This window comes from Macaca fascicularis, chromosome 7 (assembly GCF_037993035.2).
Source record: "Macaca fascicularis isolate 582-1 chromosome 7, T2T-MFA8v1.1".
NCBI classification, from domain to species: domain Eukaryota; kingdom Metazoa; phylum Chordata; class Mammalia; order Primates; family Cercopithecidae; genus Macaca; species Macaca fascicularis.
Genome location: NC_088381.1, coordinates 147,921,005 through 147,933,311, shown reverse-complemented (window position 1 = coordinate 147,933,311; position 12,307 = coordinate 147,921,005).

Here is a 12,307-nt window from a genome sequence, read left to right as displayed (position 1 = left end):
AGCTTTTAGAGATCACCGTCCCAGGGCCCAGAGCAGGGTGGAGAAGGGTGGGTAATAGACAGGCAGGAGCAAACACAGGATAACGGTACTTGCAGCATAGGGGTGATTAGGAATTGGAATTTGGAGAGGGACTTAGGTCATTCAGAAGTCAATGTAAACAGACAAAAAGAAGGCCTTAGAGCACAGTTTGTTAAACATCGAAATTTGAAGGTCTAGGAAAAGTAAAGGAATCACAAAAAAAGATTTAGAGGGTAGTTAGAAAAGCAGAGAAGTGTAACATCTAACTCAGTTAAAAAAAAAAAAAAAAAGTGTTCCAAGAAGTGGAGAGCAGTCAACCCTGTTAAACACTGTGGTGAAGCCAAATGAAGTTAGAAAAGGGTAAATGAAGTTTAACTTACACAGTGGCTGTTTAGGAACTCAGTGGGTAGCTTCTATGAAGTGGGGGTGGGGTAGAAACCACACTGTACCAACCTGAAGAATAAAGAGGACCTGAGGAAATAGAACAAATCTAACTAATTTATGCCTGCAGGAGTGTAGGAAATATGAAAGCGTATTCCTCCGACTCCTCTCTTTTTTTAAGGATTAGAGAGACTAGCTTGTGTTGTAAACGCTGTCAATACACCTAAAGTGGTCTTGGTCTTCTTCTCTGGAGAGTGGTCAAGCCAGCTTCTAGAGGAAGATGATGTTGCCATTGCTCCTTATGAAGCTATAGTGCCTCCAGGTCTGGATGCCTTCAACAGAGTCAAGAGTCAGCAGGCTTGAAGGGGGTCCACCGATTAAAATGCCTGCTGACAACTGGTTCTCTTTACTGCTCTGTGAATGTACATAGTGTGTGGCTTTTCAGACAGGGTCCAGTGGACTACTGGTTCTATTTGTTTAATTCCACTGAGATTATCACAGTATTCCCTGATGCCAATTTGATGACAGGAAAAAGCCTTTCCAGCCTTCTTTTCACTTCCCCTCACCAAGGCATTTGATTTTTACCACCGATCTTGGGATTTAAACATGAATCTCTAAAGTGCTAGACTTCCTCAGAAGACCAGATGTTGGAGGAGAAAACCACTGGGCTGTTCTACATTATCACATTCTTCTGTTACGGTGACATATGGTGTGAAGCAAATATTAGTGCATGGAAATATAAAACATCAGGATGCATCTGAATTATTCCTCCCCAGTTACATTTGATCTGTGAATGTCGGAAACACTCCATTTCATAGCCATATTTATCATTCAAAGTGAATCATGCATTTGGGGGGAATAAACTGAGCTGCTTCAGAATGCAGACAATTACCAACTATTGCATATTTCTCCAAAGAAAGATTTGAATTATACGGTCAATTCAAAGGGTTGCTGCTTTAGAATGTGGCAAAGAGAAGCTGAGGTGAAGGATACATTATAATAGGTTAATATTAAGGAAGTGCTATTTTTCTTTTTCTCTTCAGCCCCAGAAATCAGTTTCTATAGGGTAGCTTTGTGGGGTTTCTGTTTATGTTTTTTTGTTTGCTTATTAAATTTTATTATTTTGTTTTTATTATGTAGCCTTTCTTGAAATTTAAAATCTGTAGACCAAATGTTTACAGGCCACATGTTTCCCAACAGTTTTCCATTATATTTTCAGAGGCATGTTTGAATAGAAATGCACTTGGCTTTTAGATACATAAAAAATTTTGTTTAAAATGATCATTAATGTGAGATGGTATCAAGATAAATATTGAGTCAGTATTGGAGAAGCTGTGAGCAAATTTTAAACTTAGTGTTAGAAGGGAAAGTTTAGAAGAAAATTTAAGGTTAATTTAGTCCCAAGCAGTTAAATGGACAATGTCAAGAGTACTGAGAGCCCAAATTAAGAATCAGCAGATCTGCTGATGTTACACCAGAGATGTTTTAAGGAGGAAATTCTAACCTGTCCATTGTTATTTTGCTGTCTTAGTGTTGCCTCCCTTGCCCTCTGCCTTATACTACATAACATATCTAGTGCAGCTAGGGTAAAGATTTTGAAATGTATACAAAACATTGCACTGAATATTAAGTAAAGTGAATATTATCCTAAGTAGCTTATAGTCTGTCAATGTAAGGGACAGAATAGGGCGTTCTTACAGTTCATTTTTTAGAAACCACTTCAAAAATTGTTGCCTTCAACACTTCAACAGTATTGTAAGTGGTTCTCTTTCCCTGGGAAACCTCCCTAATTTTATCTGTGTATGTATTTTCCTGTCATGTCCTCTCTCCCTTTCTGTATTCCTAGCTCTCAAAAAACTCATATCCAGGATATGCCATTGTGCCTTATTTTGACAGTTCTGATTATGTATATTCCATCTAGTAATCACCTCTTTGCTTTCTAAGTCAACTTCTCTTGTAATCAGACAATTTAGAACTAATGACTTTTTAAACACAGCAACGCCACATTTGCAAAGAAGTTTCAGATGAGATAAGAGAAAAAGGGAGTGCCTTAGCTTCCTTAGGGGCAATTAAGTCTTTTTCTTTTCTTTTATAGGTTGGGAATAAGATCCATATTTTTCCTGCGTCTAATAGGGAGGCCTATGGGCAGTCAATTCCCTTGCTTTTCCCTCTGCACTCTCCACCCGTTGTCCTCATGATGGTCTTCTAGGCATGTTTAAGTCTTGATTCAAGATCTACATCTTTGGCAATGAATCCATCTCTGGTATCCCCTGGCAGACTTATTCTGTACTTCCTGTGTGTCCCCACAGCATGTTTTTATTACTGCCACAAAAACACATCTCACATTGTATTATAATTTCTTTGTATGCTCCCTAGACCACAATGTCCTTTAAGTGAAATTTCTATCTTATTCTCATTCTTATCCCTAACACTTGGCATAGTACACAGCCTATAACAACAAAAACAATGTTAACAAGAAAATTAAAAAATAGAAAAAATTTAAAACAGTTATAAGAATATAAAACAAACAATAATATTTATTGAAGGCTTACTACAAGTCAATATTTGTCATGATCAATTTACATGTTAAAATTGCAAGAAGTAGATGTGATTGCAAGGAACAGAAAACCCAAAAATAGCAGGTAGTTAAAATGATAGAAGTTTATTTTTCCCTCATATTCAAGAAGTTTCAAAGTTGTAGATCTGGGCATGATATATCACTCCATAGTAGCAACGACCCAGGCTCTTTGTTCCTACTGATCCTTCTTGGTTGATTTCTACTGTTAGGGTCATCTTATGTTTCATCTAGAGCTTCCAGTTATGATGCCCAAATTCCAGTCAGCAGGGAAAGAGAAAAGGAAAAACCTCCCCCACCCACCTCTTTTAAAGCTGTCTTCTCGGAAGTCGAATGTGGCACTTCTGCTTGCACTTTATTAGCTGGAACTCAGTCATAAGACCATTGCTAACTGAAAGGGCAAGAAACGAAGTCTGTATTCCAGGCAGCCATGTACCCACATACAAATTGGGGATTATATTAGTAAGGAAGGAAGTGAGAATTGACATTAGGAAGCAGTTAGAAAAAGTCTTTAACATTCATGCATTATGACATTGAATCTTCTCAACAACCCTGTGAATACTCACTCTAAAGTACTATTATTCTTCCCATTCATTCACTTGACAAATACAATTGTGCATGACTGTGCCTTAGACCTAGTACTAGTGCCCTGGGGTTTGGTAGGAAATAAGTCCCTGTCATTTTGGAGGCTTTATTCTAATTGAGAAGGCAGACATAAAACAAACACATATATAATACAAGTCAGGACAGTAATAAATTCTATGAAAAAATTAATTAGTATAAAGGAATAGTATATAATACTGTTAGTTGAAATACAGTAATCCTGAAAGAATTTTAAATAAATAATTTCTGAGCAATGATCTGGGTGGAGCCGTAGAAACATCTGGGAGGTTTCTAGACAAAAGAGACAAAAACATCTTCAGATGGACATTAGCAAGTGAGTGAAAACACTGGTGCATGTTAAATGAAGTCAGAGAGAGGGAGGCAGAACCAGAATAAATAAGATTGTAGACAATAATACAAAGTTTTGGGTTTTGCTTTGAGTTGCATGGGGACCATTGGAGGTTTTTGAGCTGTTGAGTAGAATAATTAGATTTAGGTCATTAAATAGATCATTTTTGTTGCTGCCTAAATAGTGGGTTCAGAGGGCAGGGGGCCAGCAGGATAGAAGGCAGAGTGAAAGCAAAGAGAACAAAAAGACTATTTAGGACACCAGGTAAAGATGAAGGTAGCTAATACTAGGATGCTGATAATGACACATACGATAAGTGATCAGAGTCAAGATACATTTTGAAAGTAGAGCTGATGAATCAGATGTGTGGTAAGTGTGAAAGATACCAGGGATGACTCCTAGATTTTTATGTTGGTTCATTTTATGTATCAACTTGGCTAGGCCATGGTACCTGGCTTTTGGTCAATCTCCAGTCAAGATGTTCATATGAAAATATTTTTAGATGTGTTTAATGTTTAAAACAGCAGATTTTTTAGTAAAGTAGATTATTTTCAATAATATGGGTGACGCTTATCCAAACAGATGAAAGACTTAAGAGAAAGGACTGGGGTTTGCCCAGGAAGAAATCCTGCTTCCAGACTCCTTGCAGATTGCCTTAGGACTGCAAAATCAACTCTTTCCTGGGGCTCCAGCCTGCTAGCATTCATTGCAGATTTCAGGCTTGTCAGCCCTCATAAGTATGAGACAATTCCATAGAATAAATCTCTCTCTCAGATATATAGATCTATCTATATAGCATATATATGTATGTGTGTGTATATATATGTGTGTGTGTGTGTGTGTGTATGTGTGTAATACACATCTTATTGGTTCTGTTTATCTGAAGAACCATGACTAATACAGATTTGGATAAGAAGAGTTGTTCTAGAACAACAGAATCTTAAGGATGAGATTTCTGAATTGGTTATGGGGATTCTGGAACTGGTTCTCTAATCTAACTAGATTTAAAGGCACTAATCACTGTTTCTAGAAGTAAAAAGAGCATAGATAGTACATGGTGTGACATATCAGTTGAGGTACCCAAAATATTATTGTGGATATTCCTAATCAAATGCCTATAAGAGACAAAGTTTTCAGTGACCATAATCAATACTTGTAAGAGACAAAAGTGACCACATATTTGATACCCTAGAACACTTTTGTTAAATTGATGAGTACAAAGAGATTGGCTGGTTGCTCCTTATTGATGTAAACAAAGTGTGGAAATAAAAGGATGAATTCAGGGATTCAAATTCCCAGCTCATGCACTGCATAAATACCTAAAATTTTGTATGAATGCCCTGGAAGAAACTTTTGTCACCTGCAGCCAAAGCTGAGATTGCTGAAAACTAAACACAGTGTCATTTTACAAGTAGCTGAATTACAATGCAAATTGAATTCCTAAGCTCACAGGGTGTCTGCTGTTAAAGTGGAAGCCTTAATTGGAAAGGAATGGGGTCCTGAAAATTGGAATGGGGACATATGGGAAGATCCTGATGAAGCTGGGCGGCATTAAACTCCTACATTCTGATTGTTCTTTCCAGTAGAAGAAGCCACTCCATTTCTATCTGAGTAGATTACCTCTGCTTTGCCCGATAAAAGAGTAATGGTCACCTCTGAGGTAACTGCCTTACAAAACACTGCTGATTCTCCTCAGGGCCCATGCTTACAACCCATTTTTTCCTAGACCTATAACTAAACTCAAGTTTCAGTAGGCCTCCAAAGATGAGATTCAAATTGTGCCCCATGAGGAGGTTGCTACACTACAAAATAACTATATGATTTTTCCAATATTTACAGACAAAAATCTAGAGAATGTGTGGGAGTGGATATTGTAACCACCCAATGGGTTCACCTTGCCTGCTGCCTAGACAGAGCTAATTTATTGAGATAGGGGGACTGCAATAGAGAAAAAGTAATTTTTGCAGAGCTGGCCTGTGCGGCAGACCAGAGTTTTATTATTATTCAAATCAGTCTCCCAGAGCATTCATGGACAAGAGTTTTTAGGGATAATTTAGTGGGTGGAGGAACGCCACAGAGTTGAGAGTACTTATTGGTTGGGTCAGAGATAAAATCATAGGAAGTTGAAGCTATCCTTTTGTACTGAGTCAGTTCCTGGGTGGGGGCCACAAGATCACATAAGCCAGTTTATCAATCTGGGTGGTGCCAGCTGATCCATCAAGTGCAGGGTCTGCATAATATCTCAAGCACTGATCTTAGGAGCATTTTAGGGAGGATCAGAACCTTGTAGCCTCCAGCTGCCTGACTTCTAAACCGCAATTTCTAATCCTGTGGCTAATTCGTTAGTCCTATAAAGGCAGTCTAGTCCCTAGGGAAGAAAGAGGTTTGTTTTAGGAAAAGGCTGTTATTGTCTTCATTGTAAATTATAACCTATAAACTAAGTTCCTCCCAAAGTTAGTTCAATCCACGCCCAGGAGTGAACAAGGACAGCTTGGAGGTTAAAAGCAAGATGGGGCCGGGCACGGTGGCTCACGCCTGTAATCCCAGCACTTTGGGAGGCCGAGGCGGGCGGATCACAAGGTCAGGAGATCGAGACCACGGTGAAACCCCGTCTCTACTAAAAATACAAAAAATTAGCCGGGCGCGGTTGTGGGCGCCTGTAGTCCCAGCTACTCAGGAGGCTGAGGCAGGAGAATGGCGTGAACCCGGGAGGCGGAGCTTGCAGTGAGCCGAGATCGCGCCACTGCACTCCAGCCTGGGCGACAGAGCGAGACTCCATCTCAAAAAAAAAAAAAAAAAAGGCAAGATGGAATCAGTTATGTTAGATCTTTTTTACTGTCTCCATCATAATTTTGCAAAGGCAGTTTCAGTATCAAGGGTATGTTATACTGGTAGATTGAATCAGGCAGAATTTACTGATATGGGCCCACTAAGCAAAAAAAATCTAGATTTAATGTTGCAGCCTGGAGTGTTAGAAAGAGCTCAAATTGTTTGTTTGGTTGGCTGAAACATGGACCAAAAGGTGACATATACTAAATGAACTGAAATATCATAACTGCCTTGGTATACTAAAGAAAAAGTATTTAAAGCCTTAGGAAAATTGGAGTATTCAAGTGGATTATCACTGCAATCTTCTCATCCACTGGGAAGGGTCCCATAACAGTGAGAAAAATGAATTTGTGAGGGGAGCAATGCATCCTTGAAGAGCTTGTGATAGCTCTTCTCTATAGGTCAGAAATTACAGTGGTAATTGCTGCCACTGGGTTGGTAAACCTAAATGCAATGAGGATAACTAGGTCCCAGTGTGGCAGGGACCAAGTGGTGGCATTTAGTCACCAAAGGCAAAGTAAGCATGGTTACCATGATGGAAAACAGAATCAAAGCAACAATCAGAATAAAATGACTCACAGAGATCTATGATGTTAGCTAGTTAATCATTGTGTCCCTAGAAAGTGACATAGGTGGGAAGTCTGCTAAATTGTCCCTAATCTGGATAAGTGGAGAATTCTGGGTCAAGGGAACAAAAGTCACAAAAGCAGAGAGTCAGACTCCTTTAATCAACTCTTAGACTTTGAGCCAGTTTATGGGCTTAGAACCTGTCAAATGAAGGGGAGGCTGGGTCTGTATGAGAAAGGATCTCGCTGCACTGACAATTTATACTGTCAATCTTTCTGTCAGGCTTCTTCAAAGAAACATATGGTTTTTCACCCAGGTGATTGTGCATTGCAACAAAGGAAATAATCAGACTTTTGGGGGATTACTGGACTGACTTTGAACAGATACTACATCTAGGAGATCTCAAATGTCACTGTGGTCCAACTAGAAATACAACAATGATAACTTGAAGGAAAGATTGCCCCTCAGCCACTTTTGGCTTCTTATACCTTTGAATGAACAGGCAAAGAAAGGAACTGTTCTGCTAGCTAGGATGATTGATCCTGACCACCATGAGAAATTTAGACTGCTCTAAAATGGAGGGAAGGAAGTGTGTGTTTGAAATACGGAAGATTTCATAGATCATCTCTTAGTACTACTATGCTCTCTGACTAAATACAATAGATTCAGACAGGGCTATGAATGGTCCAGACCCTTCAGGAATAAGTTTTGGGTCACCTCCCGGGTAAACAATCATGACTAGCTGAGGTTCTCACTGAAAGCAAAGAAAATACAGAATTTTTACTGGAAAAAAAGGTTATAAATACCTGCTATAACATGTGGCCAGTTATTGAAATGAGGACTGTAATTATTATAGAAATATTCCTTCTTTTGTTATGAATGTTCGTGTATGTATATATATGTGCACATACACATATAGCAAATATCTTTGTTTTAAATATAATGACATTACATTATGGGATACTATAGGATATTATAGGATACTAATTATAGGATATTGAGGAGAAGAGTGAACATTAGTTAAGAGCTTTGCATTTTCTTCTAGAAAAAGCATTGGGACATTTATTATGATTGAATGTTTTTGTTTTCCCCCCTCGCAAATTCATGTGTTAAAATCCTAACCCCCAATGTGATGGCATTGGGAGGTGGAATTAGTGTCCTCATGAGAGCTCTCCAGCTCTCTTCTCACCATATGAGGATACAAGGAGAAGCCGGCAGTGTGCAAGCTGCAAGTGTGCGCTCATAAGAACTTGATCGTGCTGATCTGGGACTTCCAACACCCAGAGCTGCTTAGAAATAATTTTTTGTTGTTTATAAGCCACCCAGTCTATGGCACTTTGTTACAGCAGCCTGAACTGACTAACATAGCATTTTTGGTTGTACACAAGAGAGTTGTATCATGTTAGGCAGACGTATGACCTTGTTATTGTCTTTATTTTGAGATTAAGTCTGGAAATAGATGTGGGTGCTGAGGTGAAAAAAGGTAGGCTGTGATGGTTAATTTGATGTGTCAGCTTGGCTATGCCATGATACCTAGTTTTTCAAAGACCGGTTTAGATGTCATGAAGGTATTTTTTAAGATGTGATTAACATTTAAATCAGTAGAGTTTGAGTGAAGCAGATTACTACATTACTCCATAATGTGGGTTGGCCTTGTCCAGTCAGTTTGAAGGCCTTAAGAAAAAAAACTGGGATGCCTTGATGAAGAAGGAATTTTGCCTCCAGATCTTGTTTGGATTCAAGCTAAAATATGAACTCTTCCCTAAATTTCTAACCTGTCAGACTTCCCTGAAGATTTTAGACTTGCCAATTCTCATAATTATGAAAGTTGATGTCCTAAAATAAATCCCTCTTTCTATATGTATACACATGTTATCGATTCTGCTTCTCTGGAAAATCCTGGCTAATATAGTTTTCATCTGAGCAACGAGATGAGTGGTTGTATAACACTGCACAAGATGAGAAAGACAGGAAAATGAATAGGAATGCAGAGGGAGGAAGAGAAGAGGTAGAGAAAAGCATGAATTTTATTTTAGACATGTCAATTTTGAGAACTTTATTAGTCAATCAAGTGGAGGTGTTGAGGAAGCAATTGGTAAATAAATTTAATGCTCAGAGGAGAAGTTAGTGCTAGAAATGTAAAACTGGGAGTCATCAACATATAGAAGATATTTAAAACATTGGTACTAATTTCAATTATAGAGCAAATGTAACTAGAAAATAGAAAAGGGCTCAAGACTGAGCCCTGAGGAAGTCCAATATTTAGAGCTCAGAAATAATAGGGATAATCAAGAAAAGGAAACTGAAAATGAACTGCCATGGAGGGGGAAGAAAACTCAGGGAACTATAATCACCAGGAGATTAATAAAGAAGGTGTTTTTAGAACAGGGGATCTATCAACTGTGTCAGATGTTGCTGATAATTGGGAATTGTTCATTAGATTTGGCATACTGGAGGTTCATGGTGACCTTGAGAAGTAGAATATCAGTAAACACTAAGGACAAGACTGACAAGGATGGGTTTAAGAGAAAATAACCATTAAGAAAGAAGAGGTATGCATTAGTCTGTTTTCATGCTGCTGATAAAGTCATACCTGAGACTGAGAAGAAAAAGAGGTTGAGTTGGACTTACAGTTCCACATGGCTGGAGAGGCCTCAGAATCATGGCGGGAGGTGAAAGGCACTTCTTACATGGCAGGGACAAAAGAAAATTAGAAGGATGCAAAATTGGAAACCCCTGATAAAACCATCAGATTCATGAGACTTGTTCACTACCACAAGAACAGTATGGGGGAACCCGCCCCCCGATTCAAATTATCTCCCACCGGGTCCCTCCCACAACATGTGGGAATTATGGGAGTATAATTCAAGATGAGATTTGGGTGGGGACACAGAGCCAAACCATATCAAGGTAGAAAGTACAAACAATTTTCTAGGGAGTTTTGCTATAAAGATGAGCAGAGAAATGGGGCAGTGCTTCAGGATTTCATGGGACTTAAAGGCAGAGACATTCTGGTGGGAGTGCAGAAGAGGAAATGTGTCCTAACTACCAGTTGATATAGAAACCCCAAAAAGCCAATTAGAAAACTTTTAATTTCAACTTTTCACTAAGTTACTATTTTTAAAATATTGAACATTGAATGTTTAGACTCTTAAGATTGTTATGCATTGCCAGGCAAATTCTAGCACAGTGTAAGGTAAGAGGTAAGGCGTCTAGCACAATGTAAGATAAAAGGGCCAAAATACATTACATTGTATCTAAAAGCCATAGAACCCCTTACTAAAACAAAGTCCAGGAAAGATCCTTCCTTCCTTCCTTCCTTCCTTGCTTCCTTCCTTCCTTCCTTCCTTCCTTCCTTCCTTCCTTCCTTCCTTCCTTCCTTCCTTCCTTCCTTCCTTTTCTTTCTTTCTTTCTTTCTTTCTTTCTTTCTTTCTTTCTTTCTTTCTTTCTTTCTTTCTTTTTCTTTCTTTCTCTTTCTTTCTCTCTTTCTTTTTCTTTCTTTCTTCTTTCTTTTAGTGGGAAATATTTTATATGGTTATAGTAGCAAAGCAGTAGAGAGAGAAAAAGAATGCTGGGGAGAAAGAGTAATTGTAATAGAAAGATAATTGAACAGTCAAGAGAGAAAGAGATGGAGTACATTCTTGGGAGGTTGTCATTAAATAAGAGGATAACAGCAAGGAGAGTTAAATAGGAGCAGCAAGGCTGAATATATGCATAAACATATATTCAGAAATAGTTTTCAGCAATTAGAAGATTACTGTCTAGATTACTAGATTACTAGATTTGGTGATGAGGAAATATGGTAGTTTTCTTCTAATTGCTTCACGTCTCCACTCCAGTGAAATAAGAGTTGAGGTCATCATCTGAACATGGAGTGTTAGGAAGATGGTTAGAGTTTTGAGTAGAAGAAAAATGTACAAAATGTTGTCTGGGAGAGTGGAAACAGGAATTGTTTAGGGAAATGTAAAATGATTGCTCTGCTGTGCTGAGGCCTCCTTGAGATTTCTCATCACAAATTTAGAATGAGCCTTGTTAGTATGTTGTATTTTTCTTCAGCTACACTGAGGTGCTATGGAGCAGTTGCAGAGGGGTGACAAGTCAGGTTTAAATCAAGGTGGAGTTTGTCAGTTAAAAATTACATGGGTGGTGGTAGGCAAAATTCTAAAGATGCCCTTCCAGGATTTTCATCCCCTACATTATTCAGACACAACTCCAGGTCCTGCTGTGAAGGGACTTTGCAGAATAATTAAGGTTATTAATCAGCTGAATTTAAGATGGGAGATTATCCTGCATTAGCCAGATGGATCCAATGTAATTACATGAGCCATTAAAAGCAGAGAGATGAGTCAAAAGGTGAGATCAAAGAAATTCAAACTGTGAGAAGGTTTTGATGTTCCTTTAATGTACCTCAGATGTACCTTGTTGCCCCTGAAATGCAGTGGTCCACATGAAAGGACTAGAGAAAGACATAAAGTGGTCATGGATGGCCTCCAGTCAGCAGCTAGCAAGGAAATAGAAACCTCAGTCCTACAACCTTGAGGAGCTGGATTCACCAACAATTTGAAGGAGCTTGAAAGTCCCTAGAGCCTTCGGACAAGAGCCCTCCAGATTTCTGACCTATAGAACTGTGATATAACAAATAAGTGTTCTTTTAAAATACTAAGTTCATGGTAATTTGTCTCAGCAGCAATATAAAACTAATATACATGTAGTGAAGGTCAAGTTGTTTAGAGAGTATGCAAAGGATGATTATTAATAATGGAAATGTGATCCTACCTAGCTCTGTGTAAGTAACATAAGAGAGGTAATAAGAAAAAGTGGATTAAAACACTTGATTAGCTGGAGAATAATTGGAATCCAGGTTTTAAAAGACATAAGCTGGAAAGATATGGCATCCAGGATATGGCATGGCTGTAAGAGTAGGTGGTTGAGATGGGATAAAATATAAGATTGTTGAAAGGGGAATTGTGTAGGACTGAATATTT